This window comes from Coregonus lavaretus, assembly GCF_964263955.1.
Source record: "Coregonus lavaretus genome assembly, chromosome: 31".
Taxonomy (NCBI): Eukaryota; Metazoa; Chordata; class Actinopteri; order Salmoniformes; family Salmonidae; genus Coregonus; species Coregonus lavaretus.
In genome coordinates, this window is record NC_140018.1 from 7,800,614 (window position 1) to 7,812,677 (window position 12,064).

Here is a 12,064-nt window from a genome sequence, read left to right on the forward strand (position 1 = left end):
CAACCATAAGATTAGCATCTCCTGTCAACCTCTGATTTTAGACACGCAATTACGTTATCTACCTGCCGCTCACCTCTCTCTCTCTCTCTCTCTCTCTCTCTCTCTCTCTCTCTCTCTCTCTCTCTCTCTCTCTCTCTCTCTCTCTCTCTCTCTCGTCCGTGCTTTCATTTTCTTCCATTCTCTCTTCCGATAATGATCAATATAGTAATTTGACAATGTCACGGCCATCCATGCCCTTGAACGTGAGCCCAACCCCTCCCACTATGCATGTGCATGATGTGTATGATTTACCATGGACAGGTATATCTGTGAATCACATCAAACAGCAAGGTAGAGGAAAGCAAGACGGTAATAGATAGTACGTCAAGACAACTGAGCTGTTAGACAAACAGACAGACAGTCAAACAGAAAGACAGACAGACAGAAGACAACTGGTGGCCTATGAGGACAAACTTTGACAGCTGAAGGATGCTTCCATTACTGGTTATAGCTTTGCTGGGGTTCCCCACGGCAACAGGTTTCTATGCACTTTTTACATAAAAACAACAACATTTTTAGTCATTTAGCAGACGCTCTTATCCAGAGCGACTTACAGTTAGTGAGTGCATACGTTTTCATACTGACACTTCTATAGCCTACTCAAATTATCTGATTATTTTACATATAAAAGTAACTGGGTAAAGTGAAGAATATCAGTGGCTTTTTGTCTTAGGTTTGCAGGAATGATATTGAAGAAAATGTGCAAGTAGAGTGAAGTTGTATTACTGTAGTGATTATTGGCATCATTGTCATAAAGTAACATCTTAGGGACCTTGTCAATTAAAACCAGGCTTTCAGGGGTGAGACAATCATTGTATACTTCATGTTTGGATTCTGGCTGTGCAAGAAGAATGTTGTTTTTGCCTCACCTCAGAAATGTGGTCACTAGTTCTGACTAGGCCCCTCAATGTTTTAAAGGGATGATGCTGACTACATAGGTTCACATTGACCTACTGTAACATTGTACTAAGCATACATTATAGGAGATAATGAACTCTTTTGTTTCTACTGTATGGTATCTTTGGGGAGCATTCCTGTTGAATGTGTTCTGTTAAAAACTGCTTCTCTTTTCTAAGAAGATAACACTCATGGAGCAAATTTCAGAAAAACCCACAATGTTAAACTCATATTCATAAATGCATTGTGGCAGTATTTGTAACATAGAGAAATAATAAATATATACTGTATTAATCTCTATAGCAGGGGTCCCCAATTACATTCAGCCGTGTGGCGATTTTTCTTTGACCGGATGGTCGAGGGGTAGAAACATAGTTATAAATAATTTGTACACTGCAAATTGACCACAAGAATCCAAAATGGATATAGTATTTGACAAAAACAGAATAATTTCAAACCTTGATTACATTGGGATACAATCACGTCTCTCTATTTATGCGTGGCAATACTTATTTTAATCACTTTGAGCTGATTTTCTGGTGATTTCACAGTCTTTTATGTCCAACAACAAAATATATTAAAACATTTTTGCTCAAAAAACTTGGGGGGCCAAATAAAATCACCCGCGGAGCTGAATTTGACCCGAGGGCCACCTATTGTGAAACCCTGCTCTATAGTATGTGACCTGTAATGTCTCCTCTGTTATTCCCAGCCTCTGCACTGCCTCACACCCACACCTCTCTCTCCCAGACCCTTCCCTCCTCAGGTGAGTGTTCACTAATAATCAGTAATTAGTGATATAAAATGGCTTGACTGATGAGGAGGTAAAGTACATCTTAACTGATCTAACTGTATGGTCTGGCCTTGTACCCGGCCTGATCTATCTGGGTTCATTCAGCTCTATGTCTGGCCACCTAGAATATAGAGATCTATCTTCAGTCTCTTTAGTCCTTATTGAGTTGAGTTGGCTGTTCTGAACGATCAACCAATGTGGTCTTAGGCGGTCTCCTAATTTCACTCCTTTCTCTCCAGCTCACAGTGTCAGACCCTCAGATGTGGCTGTGCTCTCGGCCATCGGACTCCCCCACACACAAAGGTAAGCAACACATCAATTTCTCTAACCTTGATAGATAAGGGGACACTACCAGGTGTCACTAGGGATATTTCAATGTGAACGCAGAAAGGTTTTCCAGACTTCTGTTTTTCTCTCTCCTTGCAGCAGTGAGCTGTCCAGAGTGTTATTGAGACTTCATGGTAAGCCTGCTATTCATGGGGAGTTTGGGGGGCTCCTTAATGTATCAAATCAGTTCTCTGAACCAGAAGACAACAAACGCAGGCTATTAACACAGACAGACAAACAGACAGGCAGGCAGACAGACCGAACAGACACGCACACTCTCACGCACACACGCACACATGCACACAAGTACACACACAAAAATAGCAGACAAATTCTAGAGCATCCAATCCACGTTGTCAATTTCCTGTGACCTTAAGCACCAAATGACAGTCTCCATCAAATACAATCTCAATAAAACACACTTTGATTGGTTGATAAGATTGGTTGATAAGACATTTGATTGGTTGATAAGACATGTTGGTCTGCTGACAGATCCTCCTCTTCCCATGCCAAATTTCCTCCCTTTGCAATCTGACACTCATCATGTGTATAATTACATAGAATGTTTATCTAATTTCATCCAGATAATCTAGGACCAGACATCATTTAGGCTTTTTAACCATTTTCGAAGATAGGATTGTGCTCGAAAAGGATAAAAGCATCGAAAAGAGGGTACATTTGGAGGGAAATGAAATCAATTCAGTTACGTACTTAAGATAATGGTGTCAGGCCTGCTCTTATATAACTTACTGTAACTATTGAACACTCTTACATGTCTAATAGGTTATTGTAGATTACTGCAGTATCAATTAGTATAATTGAGAATAATTGATTTTAAAAGAGGTTAATATAAGTTAAGATCCAACTACTTTGTGATATCGTTATTGGTCTGATATCAGGAACAACCCTGATACTACTAACAATAAGCCAGGATAGAATCACCAAACTACAACTACGCTGCAATTAATTTCACCAGAAAGCATTCCACAAGGAAGAGATACAGATTATTGTACCTCTCACACAATAGAAAACAGACATTAATAAAGAGGAAGGGGATAGAGAGACATACTGTACTCTCAACTCACATGGTACTTTCTGTATGTTAGTACCAAGAAAGCCCTAGATGCCATACTTGTCTGGTCAAACAGATTGTATGTGTATCCATTTATTTGATTGTATAAGGAACCAACTAACTACCTGTGTGTCAGACACGTTGGTGGAGTATGGAGTTAGTTGATTTTAAATACCTGTTAGCCATTTCTAATAGTGTTTTTTTCACCTCATACTAAAGTGCCAAGTAATGTGCATATGACAAAGTTGATTTCACTTATAATCAAGCAACTTCCTCCCCTCTCTCTGTCACTCCAGAGCTGCTGACCATGTTTAACCCTGCAATGACCAGTACTCTTCCTGGTCAGACAAACCTGTATTCTGAATCCTCACAGCACAGGTAATCCACAGCTACACCTGCTCCCTGTGAGAGCATGAAAGAAAGACAGACAAAATGGTATGTTTCGTTCATTTGCAGATCTCTTGTGGAGCAGGCAAAGGAACTGTCCCTCACCCTCAGGAGTAACCAGGTATTCTAGTAACTCTCCTTCTACATAACCCAACACATTGTCCTATAGAATTGGAACAGCTTCTCTGTACTGGTTGTCATCTCTGACTGTGTCTTTTACTTCTCTCTGATAGGCCGTTGATCTAGACACAGACTGGAAGCTGGTGATGCTATTCGTCCAGGTGGATGAGCTCTGTTTATGTCATGACCAGGTCATTAGCCAAATACTCACCTCACACATCTGGATTTCAGTGAAAGTCTGCATTTCATGACACTACAGTGTTAATAGCTGCGTTCCTTTGAGTGAGTGTTGTGTGTTTGTGTGTATGCAGCTCAGTGAGACCATCAGAGCTGCTGTCCAGGAGGTGGATCAAGCTCTGCAGGTGCTGCAGTCCCAGGTGGGTTTTGGACACTTGTGTGACACTCTTAGCGATGCTACAGCACATGAATTTAGGTGATCATTAAGATCGTTCTTAATGTATTTTCAGTTGAAGTGGACCATTGTCAATGTTGCAGTGTGGAATGGAGAATATGATACTGGACTTCCTCATCAGAACAGGTGATAATCTCGACCAATAGCACAGCTCCTTAATCAGTCAGTGCATTCATTCCCTGAGTTTATAATGTTTTATTTTATTATTATAGATATAGATTATTGTACTGTAATGTTGAGGGTGCTAGCACACAAGCATTTTGCTGCACCTTTTATACCTGCTGTAAACTGTGTACATGATAAATACAATTAGATTCGAATTTTGGGATTTTTAAACGATTCTGTGAATCTATAGTGACTTGCTAGTAGACGTTTGGTTTGATTGCTTATATGTCTATTGACAGGATGTGTCAATGTATGGAGGAAAGACATGAAGGGGAGCTCAGACTGCTGAGGGCCCTGCTCACTCAAGTCCTGCAGGTGCAATGTCTTACATATCAATGTTTTACGTCATCAATGTCTTACATCAATGTCTTGCATCATCAATGTCTTATGTCATCAATGTTGTACATCTGTTTTACATCATCAATGTCTTACGTCATCAATGTTGTACATCTGTTTTACATCATCAATGTCTTACGTCATCAATGTTGTACATCTGTTTTACATCATCAATGTCTTACATCAATGTCTTACATCATCACTTCTTACATCAATGTTTTACATCATAAATGTCTTACATCATCAATGTTGTACATCTATGTTTTACATCATCAATGTCTTACTACATCTATGTCTTACATCAATATCTTACATCTATGTCTTACATCAATAACTTACATCAATGTGATCTCCCCAACATCTATGTCAGGGTTCCCCAACTGGTGGCCTGCGGGCCGAATTTGGCCCCACGGTGGTTTTATTTGCCCCCCAAGTTTTCTGAGTATTTCATTGTTGGATATAAAAGACTGTAAAAACACCAGTTATTTTAATTTTGGAAATCTGTTCCCAAGTATTCCCACGCATAATAGAGATACACGTGATCATATACAAATGTAAGCAAGATTTGAAATTATCATGTTTTTGTCAAATATTATATCTGTTTGTGATTCTTGCAAATGATTTGTAATTATGTTCCAGCCCACAGACCATCCTCTCATAAAAAATCATCCCACAGCTGAATCTAGTTGATGATCTTTGATCTATGTGCTGTTTATATTGTTGTCCCCATATAAATAAGATAAGATAAGATTATATTGCATTTTATTGTCTGTTTTCACCCCCAAAAAATTTGCATCATAAAAACTCCTTACAGGACATACTGCAAAATATAATAAATAACATATGGACAGAAGATGTTGTAGTACAGGGGACTACACAAGTGGTGTATTGTATATAGTTTTTTAATTCTTTACTAACTATTTTTCACGGTGGTCAGTAGGAGTCCCTTGACGGACACCTGGTGGAGAAGCAGTGGTACAGCAATAGAGATGACTTCACCGTCCTACTGCAGGATGTCCCCTTCATCACAGCAGACCCTGCCTCCTTTATTGTGAGTGACAAGCCATTGAAGCTTCCCACAAGTTTGTATACATGAATGTGACTCTCTTACTGTGTGATGCAGAGCTGAATTGTTATTTGTTATTGGTGTGTGTGCGTGCGTGTGTGTGTGTGTGTGTGTGTGTGTGTGTGTGTGTGTGTGTGTGTAATACAAATGTTCTTCTGTGTACAGAGCACTGCCCCCAGAGCGGGTGCATTACACACAGACAAACTAGCCATACAGATGTGGGCCAACTTGGTGAGTTACACCACATAATACCCATGCTGCTAACACACTGTGGCATTGTCTCTGCTCTCAGTCCTAGTTGAGGCAAACAAAGGAGAATTTACTCAAAATGTTTTTCCTTCTGTTTTTCAGCTGCAGCCCACCATAGGCCAGCAGAACATGGAGGACAATGATATGATCATCTCGGTGCCATGCCCCAGTGAGGTGAGAGAGTGCGGCAAGCCTCCAACACATACCTGACCTAGGTTAGTTTTTCTTTCAAATACTTTAAGCGTTTAAACTGAGCTTGTCTGGAGTGCCAGATGAGTGGGGTTTGCACTTGGGGGTTGATGCATTGGTTCCATTGGACCAGACAAGCTCAATGAACTGCAGCTAAGGTATTTGAAAGAAAACAAATACTATTTGAATCCAGGCCTGAAATCTGTCACGTACAGTACATTTGTGGGATTAATAGAATAGAATGTGAGTGTAATAGGAATTTCCAGGTGAACAAGTCAATCAAAAATCTATCCAGTTTATTACACGTTGTAACAGGGAGACACATGCAGAGCAAATGTCTAATTGGCCTCTTGGAGACAGGCCCTTTCTATCCAAATCAGACAGCACCAAATGTTCTGTAAACACCAGCCTGAGAGACAGTGACTTTGTAAGCTGCTACAGAATCACACAGTGTTCATAGAATGCCATCAATGCGACAGTGAATAATCAGTGTGTCCTTGGTCCTTGGACCTCCAGTCTGGCGTCAACCACGATCATCAGATATGACAATAATCCATAACAAGTCTAGTGACCATCAACCTGCACCTTGAGTGTTACAAATAGAACACTGGCAATTATGTGTATTACAGAAATTCCAAATATGCTAAACATTGTGTTGATCACTCTAAATTAAATATGAACTTTATTCATCTTAAATATTCCCATTACAGTGAGCTACTCCAGATAAACGTCTCAACACACAATATAGTATAATTAAGCAATATGACCGAGTGGGTGTGGTATATGGCCAATATACCATGGCTAAGGGCTGTTCTTAGGCGCGACACGGAGTGCCTGGATACAGCCCTTAGCCGTGGTATATTGGGCATATATCACAAACCCCCAAGGTGCCTTATTGCTATTATAAACTGGTTACCAACATAATTAGAGCATTACAAATAAATATTTTGTCATACCCGCCAATCAGCATTCAGGGCTCGAACCACCCAGTTTATGATATGATTTATACCACTGAGAAATAATCTATACAACCCTACTAACCCTCATCTCCCACCCTCTATACATTAATCTGTCCTCCTCTCTGTCTGTCTCTCTCTCTCTCTCTGTCTCGCTCACTCTCTCTCTCTCTTTCTCGCTCTCACACTCTCTCTCTCTCTCTCTCTCTCTCTCTCTCTCTCCCCCTCTCTCCCATAGGACCGGCCTTTCTTGAGAACAGAGCGGAACTCTCCCTCAGATCACACCAATGAGCTCTCTCCTCTTCTTGACCCTGTGAGTTACTGTTGTCAGGCCTGTTGATCACGGCTAATGTACTGTAGGGCCCTGCACATTGTGGTGTCTGTGTACACATTATACATGGTAATGACTCTGGATGTGCTCTGCGTGTCTTGTCATCAGATCATGGGCACTCATATGCCCTGCGAGGACCATAGTCCTTCCAACTCCCCACCCACCTCAGGTAAGAGGAATCCTCTCAATATACAGTATACAGTATGCAGTTTTTAGAGTTATTTGTTGAAATAGAGGCAGTATCCCCTGATCTTACTGTATTATGGAACATGAAACTTTTAGAGAACAGACAGATAGATGTCAGTTGGTTTCTTAGGGTCTACCTGGATAAAGTTTGCCTCACGCCATTCTCATCACCTGATCCATCTTCTATGCGTTCACAGTTCATGCCCTCCGCCCTGGCGATATCAAAGTAGTAGCTGCAGTGGGAGACTCTCTGACAGTAAGTCACCTGTTCCTTGTTTACCTTTTATCTGTAGTAGTACATGATTGAGTTACTTTACATACGGTGGGCTAATCTACATTACCCAGTTGTAGGGCTGTCACCTCATCATATGTGATTGCTATCTGTATTATTAAACTCATGCTATTGCTATCTCTATAACACTCTCTTTGACTGGTCGGCAGGCGGGCAACGGTATCGGATCGGGATCCAACGTTAACAATCTACTGGATGTTTCGACGCAATACCGGGGTTTATCATGGAGGTGGGTCCTTATCATAAGGCAGGGTTCCCCAACTGGCGGCCCGCTGGCCGAATTTGGCCCCTGGGTGGTTTTATTTGGCCCCCCAAGTTTTCTGAGGAAAGAAAACCAAAATAAATTCATTGTTGGACATAAAAGTCTGTAAAAACACCAGTTATTTTTATTTAGGAAATCTGTTCCCAAGTATTCCCACGCATAATAGAGAGACATGAGATCGTATACAAATGTAAGCAAGGTTTGAAATGATAATGTTTTTGTCAAATATTATATCTGTTTGTGATTCTTGCGATCAAATTGCAGTCTACAAATGATTTGTAATTATGTTACGGCCCCCCGATCATCCGCTCACAAAAAAATCGGCCCACGGCTGAATCTAGTTAATGATCCCTGTCATAAAGTGTCCTTATCACCCCTGCAATAACACAATAGTAAAGAGTGCAGTGTCAATGTCAGTTCATCTTCCTGTGCTGTGGGTTACCTGGAGGTAGAGGTATAATCTATATGGTTGGCATCCCTAACCAGTCTATATTCTGTCTTTGTGTTTCTCAGTGTCGGTGGAGACGAGAACCTCACCACTGTCACCACTCTTCCCAGTGAGTCTCCTTCTTGACGCTGTCATCTTGTATTAGTTATCAGGCTACTCGTGTAGCCAAAATGTTGCCAAAATATTGCTAAAATGCTGGAATTCACATTCACACATGTACCTTGTCAAAGTTGCGTCAATTCAAATCTGGCATTAGGAACAAAAGAGGTCAACACGACTTCTAAGGTATACTAGTTATTTTAATTAATGCAAAAACCTTCAATGGTAAATATGATGTTTCGTATATACGGGTTCTCTGATATGCCTCGCAGGACATTCCAGACAACTAACACATTTCTCTAGAAACAATACCCAAATACTCTGACAGAGGAAGTTTCCCACTTCTCTGCTGGCCAATTAGAGTAAAGACTTGAGCAGTTTAAACTATCTCAGCCAATCCGTTGATGCAGGGGGTTGGTCTCATCTCTTTGGCGCCATTTGTTACACACTCCAGGCAGACACAAGATTATCATAACAACCTGTCATAGTGAGAAGAGCCAGCTCCCTTAGACATCATTCCCATGTCAAAGGAAGACTCATAGATCACAATGAACCATTATAGTCTTGTATTTGAAGACACAATCCTTATCTTATTATACACACTAAAACAGACCTTCACATCAATCACAGCCTTGCCAGGTGTCACAGCCTACATTAGCCCAGTCAAGAATGCATTCTTTCTAAGTTAGTCATCCTATCAGTTTAGAAGAATAATAAATCCCTAATAACCTTAAGTAAGAAAAATACTGTTCTCCTATATGTATCATTATCAATGTGTCCAGGTTGGACTGATATGTTGTTTTCTTTTGTGCTGCTGCTCAGATATCCTGCGTGAGTTTAACCCCTCCCTGACCGGCTTCTCAGTGGGCAAAGGCAAAGAGCACACCCCTCAGGCCTTCCTCAACCAGGCTGTGGCCGGGGGAAAAGCCAAGTGAGTCCCATCACCAGTCCATATGATACTCTTCTATCCAGACATACCTGCCTCTCTGACTGACTATGTTTTACTGAATATGTACTGAATATGTTTTGTACTGAATATGTTTTGAAGTCTTTATTTGCTGAATAGTGATGTTGGATTGTCTGTGTTTGTTTTGAAGAGACATACCAGAACAAGTGCGAGCATTGGTTGCCAGGATGAAGAATGACTCGGTTAGCGACTATCCTGAATTACATTTGAATCTAATTTTGTTTGTCTACCACACATAGATTGATATAACACACAAGCTCACATTATGTGAACATGTCCTCTTACACAGCGCATTCATTTCCAAGAAGACTGGAAAGTGATCACTTTGTTCATTGGAGGCAATGACATGTGTGACTACTGCTACAACTCTGTGAGTACCAATACTATGTGTATACGTTACAACACAATAAGATACAATGAGATACCATTCTGTGTCGTGACCTCCTCTAAGAACTCTGTCTGCAGTGATACTGTACTGGATGTGCATGTTCCATTGCTCTGACTGTCGCTACCTTTTATTGTCCCACAGCTGTTTTACTCCACAGACAACTATGTGCGACACATTCGTGAGTCTCTGGATTACCTTCATAAACAGGTAGGAGCTGTAGGCCTCACTGTTTTTTCTCTGAATTTACTAATCCTACCAGATAGCACATGCTTTTCTCTGTTTTCAATTTCTTTTTTTAATTTCTAAAACGTTATTTCTCTCTCTTTCTCTATCTCTTTGTCCTTCTATCTCTCAATTCAATTCAATTTAAGGGGTTTTATTGGCATGGGAAATGTATGTTTACATTGCCAAAGCAAGTGAAATAGATGATAAACAAAAGTGAATTAAACAATATAAATGTTTTACAGTAAACAATACACTCACAAAGGGTGTAGGGTTCTTGTCCAGTTCTGGCATTTAGGTCGCCACAGACTAGCACGTCCCTGGGCCTGGAAATGATTGATTTCCCCTCCAGGATAGAGAAGCTGTCTTCATTAAAGTATGGGGATTCTAGTGGGGGTATATAGGTAGCACACAGGAGGACATTTTTCTCTGTTGAGATCATTTCCTTTTGGATTTCTAGCAAATGTAAAATGTTCCTGTTTTGATTAATTGAATAGAGTTAGTTAGGTCTGCTCTATACCAAATTAGAATACCCCCTGAGTCCCTTCCCTGTTTCACACCTGGTAGTTTGTTGGATGGGTCTACCAGCTCTCTGTAACCTAGAGGGCAACCAGTGGGTCCATCTCCTCTATACCATGTTTCTTGTAGGATGACAATGTCTGTATTTCTGATTTATTTGGTTAAGTCCAGGTTCCTGCTCTTTAGGCCAAAGGCAGATGACCTCAAGCCTTGGATATTCCAGGATGAGGCTTTGTGCTCCATAAAGTGTCCAATGTTGTTAGTCGTGTGGTTTGGCCTCAGACCAGTACGTGTGAGCAGAGCCTGCTGAGCATCTGGTACATGCCATTGGCTTGGGCTAGTGTAAGAGTGGGTGTTGGGCCTGTTTGCCTGTTTACGGCCTGGGCGTATGTGTGACTTTCATGTTGAGGCCCTCTTTGCGGGAGTGGGGGGCATGGGGTGGGCAGGAGGGGCATAGGTCTGATCTGAGGGGGCCTAAATGGGGTGTGGGCATGGTTGACTTGGGGGGGTGTTGATTGGGTGGGGGTGTGGATGTGGCTGGTGGTGCTGTGGTCTGGATGTAGGTCCTCTGGGCGTGGGTCCTCTATGTGTGTGGGGGGGGGGGGGGGGGGGGTCCTGCAGGTTTGGGAGAGTGTCTCACTGGTCTGGGCGAGGTGTCTGTTGATCTGTTGATCCTGTGTGAGGTGTTGGGGCTGCGGTTTAGGGCAATGTCCTTTAGGTTCCGGGCGAAGGTGGGCACTGCTGCTTTGTATAGGTGGACCTGGTCGTAAAGGCTGTTCAAGTCCAGGGTGGAGTGGTGGGCCAGGTAGACATTTGGTTTTGAGGCACATTCACGGGAAATACTTGTGTTCGTGGTAGCAGGGTGGAGATAACCACTTGTGCGTTGGATAAAGTAGAAGAAGCTTTTTCAATCACTCCCTTGAGTGCTGTGTTCACCCTATCCTGCTGTGTTCTCAGGTCGTTTGTGCCTGTTTGTATTATTATGTGGCTGGGTGACCCTAGTCGGTCCTCAGACAGAAGGTCTAGGGCACGCTGGGTGTTTAGACACCAGAGTTTAGACACTGTGTGTTTGGGAAAAAGTTTATTTTCTTGTATGTATTTTCCGTTTGAGTCCATAAGGAGTACAATCTGTGGCTTGTGTATGTCCTCAGTGGGTGTGGGGGGGTCATCATGAGGGCTATCAGGGTGGCTGACAGGGGGGGTGCTCAGAGGGGGTGGGATCCCCTGGGCTTTGGGTTCTTCATTTGTTTGTCTGGCTGTGATGTTGAGGCTATGATCAGGATCTGAGGTGGGCTGTTCTGCTGGCTTCTCTGCGGGGGTGGCCAGCTCTCTAATGGGTTGT

At 41.9% G+C, this 12,064-nt stretch overlaps 1 pseudogene across 1 annotated transcript in view; it reads left to right on the forward strand.

Annotated features, from left to right (window-relative positions):
- The first annotated feature begins 441 nt into the window (after positions 1-441).
- Positions 442-12,064, forward strand: part of LOC311106952 (phospholipase B1, membrane-associated-like) — a 28,538-nt pseudogene continuing 16,915 nt past the window's right edge. The window contains exons 1-22 of the transcript in view: positions 442-517; positions 1,649-1,702; positions 1,969-2,032; positions 2,156-2,190; positions 3,425-3,506; positions 3,585-3,636; positions 3,749-3,826; positions 3,947-4,012; positions 4,103-4,173; positions 4,452-4,527; positions 5,489-5,599; positions 5,780-5,845; positions 5,966-6,037; positions 7,247-7,321; positions 7,448-7,508; positions 7,723-7,781; positions 7,967-8,046; positions 8,593-8,636; positions 9,449-9,557; positions 9,724-9,775; positions 9,883-9,963; positions 10,123-10,188. The product of the transcript in view is annotated as a phospholipase B1, membrane-associated-like (transcript). The remainder of the gene's footprint in view (positions 518-1,648; positions 1,703-1,968; positions 2,033-2,155; positions 2,191-3,424; positions 3,507-3,584; positions 3,637-3,748; positions 3,827-3,946; positions 4,013-4,102; positions 4,174-4,451; positions 4,528-5,488; positions 5,600-5,779; positions 5,846-5,965; positions 6,038-7,246; positions 7,322-7,447; positions 7,509-7,722; positions 7,782-7,966; positions 8,047-8,592; positions 8,637-9,448; positions 9,558-9,723; positions 9,776-9,882; positions 9,964-10,122; positions 10,189-12,064) is intronic.